This window comes from Rattus rattus, chromosome 8, assembly GCF_011064425.1.
Source record: "Rattus rattus isolate New Zealand chromosome 8, Rrattus_CSIRO_v1, whole genome shotgun sequence".
Classification (NCBI taxonomy): Eukaryota; Metazoa; Chordata; class Mammalia; order Rodentia; family Muridae; genus Rattus; species Rattus rattus.
In genome coordinates this window covers 2,295,578-2,310,187 of record NC_046161.1, presented here as the reverse complement: position 1 = coordinate 2,310,187, position 14,610 = coordinate 2,295,578, and positions in this window count along the sequence as shown.

Genomic DNA, 14,610 nt, shown 5'->3' with positions numbered 1-14,610 from the left:
AGACTGGAAAGCAAGAGCCAAAAATGTTACCCCCAAGGTCTGTCATTTATGTTTAAGATTGGAAACCACAGACTTGAAGAATGCATAACTGTACACAAGTAGGTCTGGCATTGTAAAAGCCTGATTATTTGTTGGTAGGAGGTCTTGGATTTGGGGTAAAATTTACTTTTAGCTTAAAAGAAGCATTAGACTTATTCCAATAAGGATGCAGGAACATAGATGTGAAGGTGTATTGTAGGTACAGTTCTGTTGGGATGAAGAAATGTGAAAATGGAGTATGGAAGGTTAAAAACTTGGGGTGTAAAGGCATGCAAACACAATTTTATGGAGGGGCAATGATATGGGAGTATAGGAGAATTGGACATACAGCTATAAAAATGCAAAATTATAGAGGAATTAAAGTATGGGGGTAGATGAGGATACAGGACTGTGGATGCCAGAATGTTGGGTATTGGATTGTGGAGTACAGAACAGGAGGCACAGGAGTATAAGGGGTAAGGTTATAGGAAGCTTTTTGACGCAGTGTTGGGTTGCTGTAAAATATCTAGTTAATGCTAATTTCAACTGCCTTGAAAAGTTATCCACACTTTCTGTATTGTTACCTTCCTAATGAAAAGCATCATCCTCTCAGCTAAATCATCCTTATTTATTGTTTCCTAGTTCTTTTTTACACAATCAATAGTTTACTTTTCACATCCAGTTCCCTCTATCGTGAAAAAATGCTGCAATTAAGTAAAATTAATTGTATTTGTTGCACTGAAAATGTTTGATCGATGTGCAATAGGCCTACAATGAAAGCACTTAACCTAATAGTGAGACCGCTCAGTACTTAGCACTGAGCTTCATTCAACCTCATCTTATGCTTACTTTACTTCCCCTTATTTGCATAGGAATCCCACTCACATTGTATCTTCTGTCCTTATGCACACTAGGCTCTTGAGTTTAGTCTCGAGGTCTTTGTAGAAAGTTCTCCTGTTAGCATACTTTGAAACATTGCTTTTCAGTTCATCCTAAGTAACACTCATACCGTTCTTTTATGGCACACAATTCAACTGAAATGTCCCTTTCACACAGGTCTCATATCTACTACCAATTACTTAAGGAATCTCTAACTAGGTCTTTGTGACAAAAAATTTCCCTTTTGTTTCATGAGAATTCAGGAATCCAACTTGTTAAGTAACAAGCAAGTAAGATTAGAAATAGTTTCTTTTCTGCTCTTTCCTATGTTAGTAAAGTTTAAATCATCCCTGGTATATAGTACACAATTTTCAAATGATACTTAAAGAAATATAATTAATAAATATCCCAGAGAGAGTGGAGAGAGATGGAGACAGACAGACATACACACACAAACACACACACACACACACACACACAGGGTGGAGAGAGAGAGACAGAGACAGAGACAGAGAGACAGAGACAAAGAGAGAGACAGAGGGCGAGAGAGAGACAGAGACAAAGAGAGAGACAGAGACAGAGAGACAGAGGGAGAGAGAGAGACAGAGACAGAGAGACAGAGGGAGACAGAGACAGAGACAAAGAGAGAGAGACAGAGACAGAGAAACAGAGGGAGACAGAGACAGAGACAAAGAGAGAGAGACAGAGACAGAGAAACAGAGGGAGAGAGAGAGACAGAGACAGAGAGACAGAGAGAGCAAGAGAGAGAGAGCGATCTTTTGCTCTGTCTCCCAACAATGACCATACACATCAGAAAAATAACAGCAAAAGTGACTTGTGTGACAAACTAAGGCTTGGACGACAGCTTTACCTATGTGAACATCACTCTGTTGTCTCTCTCCCTTTTTCATTTACCTTAAGAATTAAGCGTTATATTTGGGGATAAGCTTTTAACCAATTAACTAATAAATGACTTACATTGACAATAATGACATTGCTTTAATACATATATAAAGGGATTGCCATAATGAAAAGGTGAACAATATTTTATAATTACTTATAATATGCCTAAAGCATTTAGCTCTCTTCATTTTATATTAGTTTTCTTTGAAAGAATGGAGTCTATGGAAGTCTGTTACTCCCATAAACACACCAAAGAAAGTACAAAGGTTGAAAATACATCCTGTGTAGCCCTGAATAACCCATAGCTCTCCTTAGCCCTCCATAGCCCTGCATAGCCCTCCATAGTCCTTTATAGCCCTCCATAGCCCTGCATAGCCTTCCATATCCCTCCATAGCACTTCATAGCCCTTCATAGCACTTTGTAGCCATGCATAGCCCTTCACAGTCCTCTATAGCCCTCCATAGCCCTGCATAGCCCTCTATGCACCTACATAACCTTCTAATTTGCTGCATAGTACTTCATAGCCCTCCTATCTGTGACTACATCAAACTTAGAATAAAGTAGCAATTGGGTTTGAGGACCTTCAACTCTTCATGTTATAGTATCTGAAGTATCTTCATTTTATATTGTTTTTCCACGATGAACTTCAGGCATATGTATTTCACTTAATTATGTCTATGAAAATAAAAATTATGGACATTATTAATTTCTGCCTCATGTCTCATAAACTTTTGAAAACTGCATTTATTCATCAATTCAATAAATGTCTGGTGCTGGGGATATGATTGTAAACTGCATTCTGAAAGTTAATATTCTTAATCCTAAAGAATTTTCTTAATATTCTGCACTTTGTTATACTCTATTTTTTCTGAACTTTGGAATTAAAATCCATTAGGGAGAACCTAGAATAAAGTTGGTAATTCTTGTATGTGAATAAAATAAAAAAGGATCCATTTGCATCTGAACTGAGAGAATAAAACAAACACAACTGGCAAACCACATCATAAATGAAAAATAAGGAAAGAGTTTAAAACAAGTAAAATAAAGCTACGATAATATCACCAGTATATCTAATGAGTGCATACAGACTCATATATTTTCAGTTCCTAATTGCCACAGTAACACTGCATTTTATAAAGTCTTAAGCATATCATGCCTTCGACCTTATAACCAGCCCAGCCTCTCCTACCTCTTACCTCATTTACTTCCCACAGAAACACTGCAAGTGGCTTTATAAGTTAGTATTTCTTATTTTCTATTTATTTAATATCTATATGTGGACACAACATGTTTTGATCAAATTGTGCTGGTCGAAGCAAGAATAACCCTCACTCATAGGCTTATATATTTAAATACTTGGACCCAAGTTGGTGAAACTGTTTGAGAAAAATTACAAGGTTTGGTCTTCTTAAAGGAAGTGTATCACTGGAAGTGGATTTTGGGATTTTGAAAGCACTTGTAGGGCTCTGTCACTGAGGCTCTCCGATGGAGATCTCTCGCCCTGCCAGGTGCTCAGGTTCAGGTGAGGTATAGAGAACTCAGGCAGGGAGGAGGAACAGTTTTCACCACTCGCTGCTGGTCCTCCTCCTTTGGGCCACCACTGCATCTTGGGTTGCTAGAGTTAGCTGAGCCAGCAGAAGACTGACTAGTAGGCAAGGGATGCAGGGGAGTGTCTGGCAGCGCTTTTTGGGAGAACAGATTTCTTCACCAAGCATTGGTGTTACAGCTCTTATAACAGAAGCTCTCAGATGATGGGAGAATTCCTGCACAGCTTTAACTCTGAACAGGGCACTTAAATACAGTTTTTGTGGGATGGGTCAGACCTCATCTACATATTCAGGTATGTGGGCCTGTTTCTACAACTGATCTGTTTTGAGCCTACATGACCTGTGGTCATGTCCTCACCTGTAGAGGATGAGGTTGGGGCATTGCTCTAAGTGACTTGGTCTATCTCAAACCTCTCTACAGGGGTTCGAGGCTGGGAATGTGCCTGCTGTCCCTTTTAGGGTCCCGGGGTATTCGACCTGTCTCAATCAGGGTACCTTTCACAAGTTACTGCCCCAACAATCTCTCTCTCTCTCTCTCTCTCTCTCTCTCTCTCTCTCTCTCTCTCTCTCTCTGACACATGCTTGTAGTTTAGATGTAAGCTCTCATTTACTGCTCCAATGCCATGCCTTTCTGTCTGCTGCTGTGCTCCTCACTATAATGGTTGTGAGTCTGTTTTCCCTGCTTGGGCAGACTAAACAGGGAATCTTTACACTATGAATGTGGCAAAAGTTGAGGGCTCCAGCCTGGGTGGGAAACAAGGCAGGCTGAGGCTTAAGAAGCAGGGGTTCGCAAACTCCAGGGAATCCAGTCCGTGCTGGAAACCACATGGAGTCATTAACAAGGGGGTCACTAGGATCAGTGATGAACCAGGGCTAGGGGCAGAGCATGGGGGAGTGGGAACTTCAGTGTAGCTCAGGGGATGAGTATCTGAGTCCTGAGGACAGAGGAGCCTTCTCTGGGAGACTAGGCAGCAGGGCTCTGTATGGTAAAAGCTTCCCACCAGGACAGTTCTTGATGAGAGAGACAGTCCTTGCTTGTCTGAACTGTTTATTCATTGTTCATCATGTAAAATAGGTGAATACCAATTACTCGGAAATTAAATACCTTTTGCAGTAATGAATGTCTGGGAAGAGAAGCTTATTGGCTAAACCCTCAGGCCAGCTCATCTAGATACCTCAGTAGCATGGAGAATTCTGAGCCCATGGTTCTCAGATATGAGAACTTAACCAGAATTTCTGAAACCACTAACCCTCCCCAGTTTTTGTCTGGTGACACGGTTTATCTTGCCCCACAAATGGTTATGGATTATATCTCTGATATTGTAATCCCAAATAGACTTTTTCCTTTATAAGTTCCTTTGGTCATACTGTTTCTTCACAGCAATAGAATAGTAACTAAGACACAAATACACCTCCATTTCCTCTTCTCCAATTCCTTCCTTATACACTTACCACTTTTTCTCCTAACTCCATGTCATTATTTTTAAAATTTAATACCACTGGACCCAGTTAGTGATGCTTGTACATATATGAATACTAGGTACATCTACTAGGTAATCTCCCAGTACCTGCATTCCTGAAGAAAACTGGCTCTCCTAATCTCAGTAACCAACAATGCCATTAGATTCTCAGCTAGCCATTACATTCTCCTCTAGCCCCTTCCCCATCCATACTAAAATTTAGCTTACTTGATTTAATGTAGGTCTTGTACTTGTAAATTGTACTATCATGTTTGACAAATCTCCCTGCCAATATCCATTATTTCTGGCTTTTACAATTTTTTGGCCCCATCTTCCATAATGATCACTAAGATTTGAGGGGAGTGAATGAGACATAGATGTTCTATTGAGGGCCAAGAACTCCATATTGATTTTTCTCTATGTGTTCACTAATTTTGCATCTCTGTATTGCCACTAACTGTTTCTCCAGTTAGAGTTGAGAGATATACTCATCTATCTTTATAAAAATAAAAACAAATAAAGTAGTTTATTAGTGTGGCCAACTAGAAGAATAATATCACCAGAGCCTTAGAAGACTTAGTCATTCACAAGTTTGGGTTTCCTTGTGAAGGAAGCTTTAAATACAAAGAGAAAACGATTGGTTACTCCGGTAACTTTCATGCTACTATTTCAACAGTGGACAAACTTTACCAGGCCAGTCATTATATAGTTTATAGGATTCATAGATGGCTGAGACTGTGGATGACTTTCTCCCCTAGTAATATGTATAGTACTTTGCAGTACTATGAAACCTAGCTTGTAGAGATGAAGGTTACAGATTGATTTAAGCTCGATTTCTCCATGTTCCACAACTCAAGTGTGTAGTTGTGTATTCAGAGAAACAGCAGTAGGGTCTCACTATCTGGAGAGTAGTCAAGAGCAGTGGTAATAGCCCATGATATTTGGGGACTTCACTTCCCAATAATGGTAAAGGGAATAACAGGTCTAACAGCATTTTATTTGACTCTATGGTAGGGAGGCATTGTCTTCTGTTATAAGATAAATCCATTTAAACACTGTTTTTACATGAGTTTATATGTATGTTTTAATTTCTACAGTACTATGTTCCATATTGCATTTTCAAAAGTCATTAGTATCCATTGTCTTTCCACATAATTTCCTGTTCCATTACCCCCTACCCTTCATACTAGCCACTTTCTATCCCCCTAAACCTTGAGATCCCACCATGGTCTATTACCAGTTTACTGCTTTCTATGGTGACTCCAATTTAAACACACAAATTTAAAGATTCCAACTACGTATGAGAACAGATGGAATTTGTGTCTCTGAATTTGATTTGCCTCACTTAAAATGATAAATTTCAGCTCCATTTGCTTGTGAAATTTATAATTTCATTTTTACTTTACTGATGAATTAAATCCAATTTACATATTTACCACATTTTGTTAATCCACTTGTTTATTAGTAAATATCCAAGTTGTCTCCAATTCCTGGAGCAGAATAAACATGGATGTCATGCTGACTCATCCATGAGATATTTATAAAAATTACTACCAAGTTTGATCTTGAAATCTTTTTTCACATTGAAGTTCATTGAAAAATGATCTCAAGTTCTGTCCATTGGTAAGAGTGTGGTGTTGAAGTGTCCAATTATTATTGTGTGAGTTACAATGTGTACTTTGAGCTTTAGTAAAGTTTTTTATGAATGTGGATCCCTTGCATTGGTAGCGTAAATGTTCAGAATTGAGAGTTCATCTTAGATTTTTCTTTTGAAGTGTCATTTCTTATCTTTCCTGTTAACTTTTGATTGAAAGTTGATTTTATTTGATATTAGAATGGCTACTCCAGTTTGTTTCTTGGAACCATTTTCTTGGAATTTTTTTTCCAACTTTTTACTCTGAAGTAGTGTCTGTCATTGTCACTGGTATGCGTTTCCTGCAAACTGCTGGGTCTTCTTTACAGTATACAGTCTGTTAATCTATGTCTTTTTATTGGGGAACTGAATCCATTGATGTTAAGCAATATTATGGAATAGTGATTTTTGGTTCCTTTTATTTTTGTTGTTAGTGGTGGCATTATGTTCCTGTGGTTGACTTCTTTTGAGTTTGCTAAAAGAAGATTATTTTCTTGCTATTTCTAGGGTGTAATTTCCCTTTTTGTGTTGGAATTTTCCATCTATTATCCTTTGTAGGGTAGAAAGATATTGTGTAAATTTGCTTTTGTCATGGAATATCTTAGATTCTCCATCTAGCATAGTTGAACTTTTTGCTGAGTATAATAGCCTGGGCTGGCATTTGTGTTCTCTTAAGGGTCTCTATGACATCTGCCCAGGATCTTCTAGCTTTTATAGTCTCTGAGGAGAAGGCTAGTGTAATTCTAATAGGTCTGCTTTTATATGTTACTTGACATTTTTCCCTTACTGCCTTTAATATCATTTCTTGTGTGTGTGTGTGTGTGTGTGTGTGTGTGTGTGTGTGTGTGTGTATGTATTTTGTGTTTTGATTATTACATGATGGGAGGAATGTATTTTCTGGTCCTGTCTGTTGGTGGAGCCCAATAAATGCAGCAGAAGATGAGAAGGAAGGATTTTAGCAGTCAGACAGGTGGAGAACAGCATGAGAACATGGCCCACAGAATTGACTAAACACAAGGAGATCACCGATACTCAAGCAGTAATCACAGATCCTGCATGGGTCTGACCTGGGTCCTCTGCATGTTTGTTATTGTATAGCTAGGTATTCTTGAGGGCTTTCTAACAGTGTGAGTAGGGATATCTCTGGCTCTTTTGCTAGGTCTTGGAACCCTATTTCCTCCCACTCAATAATGTCATCCAGCCTTGATATGAGAGGCTGTATTTAGTCTTACTCTAAATTTGTTATGTCATGTTCAATTGGGATGCCTGCTCTTTTCTAAAGGGAAATGGATGAAGAATGAATCTGTTGAAGAGGGAATGTCAGGGGCAACTGTGAGGAGAGTAGTGGGAAAGGTTACGATCATACTGTATTGTGAGAGAATGAATAAAAACTCTAAAAACAAATAAAATAAAAAATAAAAATGAACCAAAAAGTCAAATATCATTCAAAGTCAATAACTAACTAGACAGTTATGTCTAACATAGTCACATTAATGTCTGATTTTCTACATTCAAATATGTCAAGGGCTTCTGAATAGGTATCATGTTTCTTGAGCCAATGTGAACAGACACAGCCCTTGACATATTTGAAGGACTGTCCTAGTAAAGAGACATAGCAAGGGGAAATCAACTCTATGAAACTCATCTTCTAGATTTGAAATAGTAGCTTAAAACTGAAAATATAAGATGAACTAAAAAATGCAGGTCAAATAAGACACAGAATTACTTGTTTTAAAATGCTTACTGCAATCTGCTTTTAGCCATGATGAATTGTATTCAATTATAAATGACTATAAATTATCAAACATATAAATAAATGTTTCTTATAGCCTGGAATGTAGAATAGTAATCTTAGAAATAAGAGAGGAGTGAACTGATAACATCTTACACTTCCCTGCACCCAAATCTTGTGGGGAAGATGGAGTGCAGACATCCTGAGACCGCAGGACAGACTGCCATCTCTGCACACCTCTGCCCACATCCCTGGTCCAAGGGGAAACTACACAGTGCCTCTGGACACAGAAATATAGGAACAGACAGCCACCAGTACGTGTGGTTCTGGTCTGTGCCCAGGACCGAACTCAACTGGCCAAACAGCTCGCTGCACCCAAATCCCATGTGGAAGAGAGCTGGACCCTCGGAAGTATGGATACTCCTGAGAAGTCAGAGGAGACTACCCTCTGCTGACAGTCCAGATCCAAGAGAGAATTGCACAGTGTCAACATGCCCGCTAGGTGCAAAGACCTAAACGAGGAATCAGGGACAGAACCTTTTGATTCCTGCCCACACCTAGAGCTGGAAGACAGTCTCCAGAAGTGCTGCTACAGCTAAGAGCAGAGGTTAGACCCACTTTTCTGCTACCAAGTGTCATGCTGGGTGGTTTCAGGATACACAGAGGCAGAAGACCTCTGGGTCAGGGCACTTCCTGTTTCTGGCTCTGCCCAGAAGTGAACTGATACCATCCCACAATTCCCTTTACCCAAATCCTGTGGGGAAGAGAGCTGACCACCCAGGAGTGCAGATATCCTGAGATCGCAGGACAAACTGCCATCTCTGCACACCTCTGCCCACATCCCTGATCCAAGGGGAAACTACACAGTGCCTCCGGACACAGGAATGTAGGAACAGAGAGGCATCAGTACCCGTGGTTCTGGTCTGTGCCCAGGATCAAACTGAACCGGCCAAACAGCTCCCTACACCCAAATTCCATGTGGGAGAGAGCTGGACCCTCAGAAGTGTGGATACTCCTGAGAAGTCAGAGGAGAATACCCTCGGACCACAGTCCAGACCCAAGAGGAACTCTCATAGTTCCAACTGTGCCTGCTGGGTGCAAAGACCTATGAGCAATCCGGAACAGGACCCTTTGATTCCTGCCCACACCTAGAGCTAGAAGACAGACTCCAGGAGCGCCAACACACCTGAAATCAGAACACATGTTCTCAGGAAAGGCTGAAAGGAAACAGGACAACAGTTCTACAAGAGTGCTGACATAGAGGCCTACAGCAGGGTCAAGTCACTCTCAGAAACAGCAAGACAAGTAAACACCAGAGACAACTCAATGTCTAGAGGCAAACACAGTAACCTAAACAACAGAATCCAAGACTACTTGGCATCACCAGAGCCGAGTGCTCCCACCAAAAAACATACTGGCTATCCAAACACACCAGAAAAGCAAGATTTAGATTTAAAATCACATTTTTTTGATAATGATGGAGGACTTTAAGAAAGACATAAAGAACTCCCTTAAAGAAATGCAGGAAAACACAAGTACACAAGTAGAAGCCCTTACAGAGGAAACACAAAAATCCCTGAAAGAATTGCAGGAAAACACAACCAAACAGGCGAATGAATTGAAAATGGAAATAGAAACAAAAAAGAAAGCACAAAGGGAGACAAGCCTGGATATAGAAAATGTAAGGAAGTGAAAAAGAGCCATAGATACAAGCATCACCAACAGAATGCAAGAGATAGAAGAGAGAATCTCAAGGGCAGAAGGTACCAGAGAAAACATCAACACAACTGTCAAAGATAATGTAAAATGCAAAAAGCTCCTAGCCCAAAACATACAGGAAATCCCGGACACAATGAGAAGATCAAACCTAAGGATAATAGGTATAGAAGAAAGTGAAGACTCTCGACTTAAAGGGCCAGTAAATATATTCAACAAAATTATAGAAGAAAACTTCCCTAACCTAAAGAAAGAGATACCCATAAACATAAAAGAAGCCTAGAAAACTCCAAATAGATTGGACCAGAAGAGAAATTCCTCCCATCACATAATAGCTAAAACACCAAATGCACAAAACAAAGAAAGAATATTAAAAGCAGTAAGGGAAAAAGGTTAAATGACATATAAAGGCAGACCTATAAGTATTACACCAGACTTCTCACCAGAGTCTATGAAAGCCAGAAGATCTTGGAAAGGTGTCATACAGACCTTAAGAGAATACAAGTGCCAGCCCAAGTTACTGTATCCAGCAAAACTCTCAATTAACATAGATGAAGAAACCAATACATTCCATGGCAAAACCAAATTTACACAATATCTTTCTACAAATCCAGCCGTACAGAGGATAATAGATGGAAAACTCCAACACAAGGAGAGAAACTACACCATACAGAAAGCAAGAATATAATTTCCTTGCAATGAAACCAAAGAGAGACAAACAAACATAATTCTACCTCTAACAACAAAAATAACAAGAAGTGACAATCAATATTCCTTAGTATCTCTACATATCAACAAACTCAGTTCCCCAATAAAAAGACATAGACTAACAGACTGAACACATAAAGAGGACCCAGCATTTTGCTGCATGCAGGAAACACACCTCAAAGACAAAGACAGACACTATCTCAGAGTAAATGACTGGAAAACAACTTTCCAAGCAAATGGCCCAAAGAAACAAGCTGGAGATGTCATTCTAATATCAAATAAAATTGACTTTCAACTGAAAGTGATTAAAAAAATAAGGAAGGACACTTCATATTCATCAAAGGAAAAATCCACCAAGATAAACTCTCAGTCCTAAATATCTATGCTCCAAATGCAAGAGCACCTACATTCATAAAAGAAACCTTACTAAAGCTTAAAGCACACATTGCACCTCACACAATAATAGTAGGAGATTTCAACACCCCACTCACATTAATACACAGATCATGGAAACAGAAATTAAACAGAGACATAGAGAAACTAACAGAAATTATGAACCAAATGGATTGATAGAACATTCCATCCTAAATCAAAAAGATATACCTTCTTCTCAGCACCTTATAAAAACTTCTGCAAAACTGACCATATAATTGGTCATAAAACAGGCCTCATAAAACAGATACAGGAAGATAGAAATAATCCCATGCATCCTATCAGATCACCTTACACTAAGACTGGTCTTCAATAACAACAATAATGACAGAAAGCCCACATATACATGGAAGTTGAACAATGCTCTACTCAATGACAACTTGGTCAGGGAAGAAATAAAGAAAGAAATTAATGATTTCTTAGAATTTAATGAACATGAAGATACAACATTCCCAAACTTATGGGACACAATGAAAGTGGTACTAAGAGGAAAACACTCTGAGTGCCTCCAAAAAAGACAAAAATAAATAAATAAAAATAAAAATAAAAAACAGGAGAGAGCATATGTCAGCAGCTTGACAGCATACCTAAAAGCTCTAGAACAAAAAGAAATAAATAAACCCAAGAGGAGTAGAAAGCAGGAAATAATCAAACTCGGTGCTGAAATCAACCAAGTAGAAATGAAAAGGACTATACAATGAATCAACAAAACCAGGAGCTGCTTCTTTGAGAAAATCAACAAGATAGATAAACCCTTAGCCAGACTAACCAGAGGACACAGAGAGTGTATCAAAATTAACAAAATCAGAAATGAAAAGGGAGACATAACAACAGAATTTTCCAAGACTTTTATATGAAGGTGTATTGAATTTTGGCAAATGCTTTCTCTGCATTTCATGAGATGATCGTATGATTTTTTTTCTGTGAGTTTATTTATATAGTGGATTATGTTAGTGGATTTCTGTATATTGAACCATCCCTGCATCCCTAAGATGCAGCCCACTTGATCATGATGGATGATCATTTTGATGTATTCTTGGATTCAGTTTGCTAGAATTTTGTTGAGAATTTTTGTGTCAATATTCATAAGAAAATTGGTCTCTGTCTTTGTTGGGGGGTCTTTTTGTGGTTTGGGTATGAGCATAATTGTGCCTTCATAGAAGGAATTGGGTAGTGTTCCTTCTGTTTCTGTTTTGTGAAATAGTTCATACAATATTGGTATTAAGTCTCCTATGTAGGTTTGATAGAATTCTGTATCTGGTCATAGGCTTTTTTAGTGGGGGGACTTTTAATGACTGCTTCTATTTCTTTATGGGTTGTGGGACTGTGTAGATGGTTTATTTGATCCTGATTAAAATTACTTTTTGTAAAGAAATGTATAAGCAATGGCTAACTTTGGAATGTTTATTATCACCTTGATTGATCTAGAACATATTTCTATGAATAATAATAAGGAGAATGTTTATTATTTAGAAAGAAACATTTCAGAATCTAAATGAATGAAGAATTAGACAGAAAGCAAATAATGTTCCTAATGTCTTGTATACCGCTTTTCCCTGACTCTGTGTATATGAGTGTATGAATGAGCAAATTCCCCCTAGTAAAGAAGAAAATAGTTTCATTATCCATCATTCCATGTGAGAAAACTCTAATTTCTTCTATAATTTTCTCAGATTAGTCTGATTAAAAGAATACAGTTTCTTTCTCAGGTTGATATGAATAATGTCAGTGAATTAATATTATTAACTAGCTTGCCAATTAATATTTATGACCCAGAAAGTCTAAAAGTCTGTTTAAATCCATGAAGTAAATGGATCCTCTGAGACTCAAAACTATAGGAGTACACATCTATTCCAGGCAGCTTTTCAACCTGGAGCTTCAGAAGTCAGAGTCAAGTTCATAGTCACTCTGAACTTGACTAACATTCAAGTGACGTTCTAACATTATACTCCCTCACTTCTTAGTGTCTACAAATAATAAGTAATCACATTGTCACTTAAATAGAAATATGATCAAGTATAAATAAAATCTTTATGTACTGTTAAAGTTCATGTAGCTGAAATGGTAGAGAATGTATATATATATATATATATATATATTTGGGAGATTCAGAAGAGCTGAATATGATCAAGATATATTTTATAAAATTCATATAAAATATGGGAGAAAATATAAAAGAAAAGGGTAATGAAAAGAAATACATGAATATTCAAAATATGAGATCAATTAAGGGAAGTACAAGAAAACACCTCAGTCTTAGTAGCCACAGGTTCTACTGAATAATGATGATAGACTTCTTCCTTAAGAGAGGACGAGCAAGGAAAAGGGGGCCCAGTAATGTTGGTGAATCCAGACACAAAGTGGAAGAGAAACTTCCCCTTAGTTTTTCTTTAAACCAAGGAATGAATTTGTTTTGACTAAAAGGCAAGTCACCTGTCCCCTTGGAGCATCCAGCTTGCTATACCTGGACATCAACTTATAGAAAGTGAGTATCTGGTCTCAGGAAATAATGAGGAATACTATGTTGAAGTAAAGCTTCCTCAACCTATTTTCTTAAACAACCCAGGACACTGCATATGGATGCTTCTGCCCACAGTTTGATGGGCCTACCCACATCCATCATTGGAAAAAAAAAAGCCTCTACAGAACTGCCTATCAGTCAATTTGATAAAGGCATTTGCTCTACCGAATTCCCTCCTCCAAAATAAATCTAGCTTGTGTTTTGTTGATAAAGACCTAACTAGCACAATGCAATTAAGATGGCAATATTTTACATATATTTTATGAGATAAACAATACAGCATATGGTCTTAAAAATAAGAGAAACACACAATTGACCCGTCACCAAAGGTACAAGACTAAGTTCTTTTTGCTTAATCACTTTTTCTTTATATCACAGAAGAGTAAGTTCTTCAAACAAACTAAGGCTATGTATTCAGAAGAGAAATATGTTCCATAAACAATTTACATTACTAAGTGAACATCAAATGTGTGAAATCCAGTCAGTGGAGAATCAATGTTAACACATTTGACACTTGATTTAATAAATTGCTTTAAATAAAAAAAAGATGTCTGATTAATTTCATCAGTCAGCAAATATTACCAAGTATCTCTTGTGTTCAGGATGTCATCCCAGTTGCAGAGAAGCAAAGTTGAGTTCTTTTTTCTTTCCTTCCTTCAGTATATTCCATTTTATGGAGTTCTTAGAGACTCACTTCTACTGTCAGCCTCATTCTAGCCTATAAGACGCTCTCTCTCTCTCTCTCTCTCTCTCTCTCTCTCTCTCTCTCTCTCTCTCTCTCTCTCTCCTCTCTCTGTCTCTCTCCTTTTTTACTGATTCCATTCTATATTTAGTCTCATACAAGCCATCTGTACTGGTAAACTTTATAGTATTTGACATTATATGTTTTATCATATGAGAAAAATAACAACAAAACTTTGGCGCACATGTTCACATGTTTCAACATCTGTCCTTTTCTCTAAGTTCCAGACTTTTCATTTGTATGTTTTCTATTTACTTTTTAATTGGATTTTTTATTTACATTTCAAATGTTATCCCTTTCCCTGTTTCCTCTGAAGAA